Here is a 5,338-nt window from a genome sequence, read left to right on the forward strand (position 1 = left end):
GAAAGAGTCTATCTCCACTTGACGAGGCAAGGTTTGATCAGGGATAGTCAGCATGGCTTTGTCAGAGGGAGGTCATGTCTAACAAATTTGATTGAGTTTTTTGAGGAGGTGACCAGGTGTGTAGATGAGGGTACTGCAGTTGATGTAGTTTAGATGGTTTTCAGCAAAGCCTTTGACAAGGTCCCACATGGGAGACTTATAAAGAAGGCAAAGGCACATTGGATACAGGATAATTTGATAAGGTGGATTCAAAATTGGCTTAGTTGCAGGAGACAGAGGGTGATGACAGAAGGCTGCTTTAGTGACTGGAAGCCCGTGTCCAGTGGCGTACCACAGGGATCTGTGCTGGGTCCCCTATTATTTGTCATTTATATAAATGACATAGATGACTATGTGGGGGGGTAGGATTAGTAAGTTTGCGGATGACACAAAGATTGGTCGGGTGGTTAACAGTGAGGTTGAATGTCTTGGGCTACAGGAAGATATAGACAGGATGGTCAAATGGGCAGATAAGTTCTTACACAATTCCCCAGTCCCTCACCTGTCCGCTGGACCATTACCTTCATCTGAGATCCCTGCTTCTCCACAACCTGTGGGCCTTGCTCCACATTTGCATTCCATCCCGAACTTCAAAAATACCAAAATGTTGGGGGTTCCACCACCTGTTCGAGTGCTACCCAACACATTATGGCTTATTTTCTTCTGCACAAGAAAAAGTCCATTCATTAGTTCACCCTCTGCCTGCTACACCAACCTCGCACCCTCACCCCAAGGAGATGCAGGGTGAGATGCCCTTCAGATTAGCACACTTCACCTTTCTATACTCACAAGGCAAGCATGCTCATCTCCCAGCCCTGGCATGCACAGGGATATGTGCCATTTGGCACTCTGCAATTCACACCCCTGAGCACCACGAAGAACAGCCATGCTCTGAGACAACTATACACAGTTCCATGCCAAGTTGGTGCTCACCCTTGTGGAGTGCAGAAATCATTGAACCATTTCCAGCACTGGATCCATGTATGGATCGTATGTAACATCTTATGCTTGGCAGGAGTGATGGCCTCAGCACACACTGGGCATGCCAGATGGAAGGGCAGCCACCTCAGTCCAAGCCTTCTTTGTTTGGTGGGGTGGCCTCATTTTGCCATCCCACGGCACGAATATGTTATGCCAGGCACTCACTGTCTCCACTAGAGCACACAGGCACCCGTCAGAGAATCGGAGCGGGCAGAGTGCGCTCTGGCATTGCCCTCCTGCTTGGCATGCCCAGCGGATGCTGAGGCCATCACTCCTGCCAAGCATACGATCTTGCACTCTCTTGTTGACAGCTCCTTAAGGCTCCTCACAACTCCTGGCGGCCTTCAGGGAGCTTTAAATGCCCTCTCCGGGTCACCATTGGACCTGGCAGCCACCAAGCTCCTACCCCTGCCAGCAGCGCTGAGCCACTTTCCAAGCGCATTTCACGCTGGTCCACTTTTAATTGGCCAACCAGTGTGAAATCGCAACACTGTTGCAAACATGGGAGGGAACGGATAACACATTCTGCCCACCAATCGCGTGTGCACGACATGCATAAAATTCAGGCCTAGGAATAGCAAGGGTCAGAAAATGCTGGTAAGATTATCATTGTTGGACAGACAATTAAGCAAGAAATAATTAGAGGTTGTAACAAAGACAATGTAATAATTGTGGGGGACTTTAATCTTTATATAGACCTGGCCAATCAAATTGGCAAATGTGGTCTGTAAAATGAGTTTGTGGAATGCTTTGTGACAATTGCCTGGAAAAATACATTGTGGAACCAAGTCAGGATAGAACTACTTTATTGTGCAATAAGGCAGTGGCTAATTAGTAATCTCATAAATGGTCCATTGGGAAATAGTGATCATAATACAATTGAATTCCTTGTTAAGTTTGAAATTGACATACTCCAATTGCAAACAAGAATCCTAAACCTAAATAAAGCCAATTATCTAGGTATGAGGGGAGAGCTGGTTAAGGGCAATTGGTAAATAGACTAAAAAGCACGGTGGTAATTAAAAAGTAGGAAACATTTTAAAAAACAATTCAAAATGTCGAATAAAATTACATTCTATTAAAACACAAAAACCCAGTGAGAAAGATCCTTCCATTGCTTATTAGGGAATTTAAAGATGGTATTAAATTAAAATAGTAGTAAGCCTGGGAATTTGTAGAGTTTTAGAAACCAGCAAAAGGCTATTAATAAAAAGGGAAACAATAGAATATTAGAGTAAACTAGCTGGGAATATAAAAACAGATGGTAAGAGCTTTTACAAATATAAGCAAAGGAGGAGAATGGCTAAAGCACGTGTTGGTCCCTTTAGAAGCAGAAACAGGAGAAATTATCATTTGGGAATGAGGAAATGGCAGAGACTTTGAGCAAATATTTTGTGTCTGTCTTCACAGTAGAAGGCACACATTACATACAGTATAGGGATAGTGGTGTAGTGATGATGTTATTAGTGCTGGGGGCATGAGTTCAGATTTACCTGGAATTAAAATAAAATCTCATCTCAATAATGGCAACCACAAAACTGAGATTTTGTAAAAACCCATCTGGCTTATTCATGTCCCTAAGGAAGGAAACCTCCCATCCTTACCCAGTCTGATCTGCATGTGCCACCCACAGCGATGTGATTAACTCTTAATTGTCCTTCAAAATGGCCTAGCAAGGCCATTCATTTGTACTGAATTGATCTCTCCCTCACCAATTTAACTGTCGCTGGCGCATCTGTCCACGGCAGTATTGGCAGGAGTGCTTGGGAAGACGACGTCTTGACTTCATCCTGAGGATATCATCCACCGTATTGTGTGGCACTTCCACCATGTCAAATGGCATAGAGTCAGAAAGGACCTTGAAACTCAAAACTGGGCAACTATGAGGACCATCAGCAGAAAAGAATTGCATTCAACCACAAATCTGTAACCTCATAGCCTCCCATTTCCTTCACTCTATCATTAGATAAAACCAAGGGGTCAACACTGATTTAATGAGGAGTGTAAGAGAGGATACCAGGAGCAGCACCATGGATGCCTAAAAATGATGTGCCAACACCGTGGAGCTACAACGTTACATGCATGTTAAAAGCAGAAGGAGCATGCAGTAAACAGAGCTAAGTGATCCAACAACCAAAGGATCAAAACAAAGTTCTGAAGTCCTACTATATCCAGTCATGAATGGTTGTGGGCAATAAACAACTAACCCAGAGGAGGAAGCTCCACAAATACCCAGTCTCTGATGATGGAGCAGCCTAATTAAAGTCAAGGCTGAAGCATCTGTAACTATCTTCAGCCAGAAGTGCCAAATGGATAATCCATTTTTGCCTCCTCCTGCGGTCCCCAACATTACAGATGCCAGTCATCCGTAAAATTTACCGCACATGATATCAAGAAACAGCTAAAAACAAAGGCTATGTGCTCTGACAACACCCTGTCAGTACTACTGAAAGGGGTACTGTGCCCCAAAACTAACTGTACACCTAGCCAAGCTATTCCAGTACAGCTATAACATTGACATCCACCTGACAATGTGGAAGATTGCCCAAGTATGTCCTGTCCACAGAAATGTTTTGTAAATCTAAACTATGGAACGCTTCACGAATTTGCGTGTCATCCTTGCGCAGGGGCCATGCTAATCTTCTCTATATCGTTCCAATTTTAGTATATGTGCTGCCGAAGCAACCACAGAAAGCAGGACAAATCAAATCCAGCCAATTATGCCCCATCAGTCTACTCTCAATTGTCAATGTATAAATAATCACACTGCATGGCAATCACCTTGTTAAAGACAATTGCTAGTTAAACAGATGACAAATATTTGATTATCCCAACTAAATAGAATAAAACAATACAGCTGTAACACTTTGTGTGGATGCTACTTGGATGTCACTAGCGCTGAGGAATTGTCTTGAAAATAAACCAGTTTGAGCCAAAAGACTAGCCTGGATTAGTTCTTCCACTGCAACCTTTTATTGTGAGTAACATGGTAGCAGAGGATGAACTTTAAGCTTTGATTGCTGTATGTGAAGTTTACTGTCTCAGTCCTTGGAGGGAAAAGAACTGTACTGTTGCTGACAATTTAAGTTGTGGAAGGATAGTGCCAAATTGCAAGCTTTGACTATCCACCAATTTCTTCTGACTCTGGACCTTATCAGCAATGGATGGCTGCAGTTGAAATGTGGACTTGGGTTGCTTTCATACCCTGAGAAGCAAGGTATGGCTTTGATATCATAACCAGCCAAAAGTAAGATAGGAGTAAGGTATTTTCAGAGTGGAAAGTGGATGATTTGGATCATGAAGAGGGATTGAACCTTCTGTTAGATTTTTGGGATAAGTTTTACAAAAAGGATAAGTTATTGGGAGTGTATGAAACTTGGATGATCTTTGATAGGTTTAGGAAGTCAGATGATCATTCTATGGAAGAATATATCATGGATTTTGATAAATGGTATAGGTGAAATTCTGGTATTGGTATTTACATTACTGGACTGTGCTTGCATTTCTCATGTTGATAGTCTTTTAGTATTATCAGGTATTCAATTCTGGGGGAAGGGATCTCTCCTAGGTCAAATGGGTGCTGTCCTGAGAAAATTTCTGGGTAAACAGTTGTTCCCTGTCACTTTCTTAGCAAATGCAAACAACTATACTGTGAAACAAAGGGTAAGAGAAATGGTGGCTGAATTTTGAGGTTGACCAAATATTAGACAATGATTCCAATACAAAGATGGGATTAATGACAAGAGGTCTGAAAATTGTTGTAACCCTAGCCAATTTGAGAATTTGGGCAAAGTGTGTCTGGGACAGTGACCGTAGGTTTTTAAACTCACAAAAAAAGGAAGGGGAATGGTTTAATCAGTGTTTTTGGTATGCTTCCCAGTATTGTTATGTGATGAGCTACCCTTTTTGAAGTGACCCACAAAACCGATTCATCTGAAACTGAAAATGATGATGGTGACTGCCATGATGGAATTGTATTGATCGCTGAGAGTTTGAATCCGCTGATGAGTATCTTGATGGTAGATTCCTTCAACTGTGCAGTTCTGGACAGTGGTTGCACTTCTACGGTGTGTGGCATGGACTGGCTTGAATGCTATGTGGAGCCTCTCGGCAGTACGGCGGAAGGTCAATGAATATGAAATATTTACCTGCTTCAGGTTTGGAGATGACAATAAATTAACATCCTCCAAATGGGTGGTCATCCAATGTAAGATAGCAGGGATCAATCTGTTTATCAGTACTGATGTGGTTTCTAGCGAGATACCACTATTGTTGAGTTGATCTGTGATGGAGGCTCAGATGATGCTAGATATGGAAA

At 42.5% G+C, this 5,338-nt stretch overlaps 1 non-coding gene across 1 annotated transcript; it reads right to left on the reverse strand.

Annotated features, from left to right (window-relative positions):
• Window positions 1-3,602: 3,602 nt before the first annotated feature.
• LOC121276672 lies at window positions 3,603-3,709 on the reverse strand. The gene has a single exon (XR_005942733.1). It is a non-coding gene; the product is annotated as a U6 spliceosomal RNA (small nuclear RNA).
• Between the last annotated feature and the right edge of the window lie 1,629 nt (window positions 3,710-5,338).

The sequence above is a fragment of the Carcharodon carcharias genome, chromosome 3 (assembly GCF_017639515.1).
Source record: "Carcharodon carcharias isolate sCarCar2 chromosome 3, sCarCar2.pri, whole genome shotgun sequence".
Lineage (NCBI taxonomy): Eukaryota > Metazoa > Chordata > Chondrichthyes > Lamniformes > Lamnidae > Carcharodon > Carcharodon carcharias.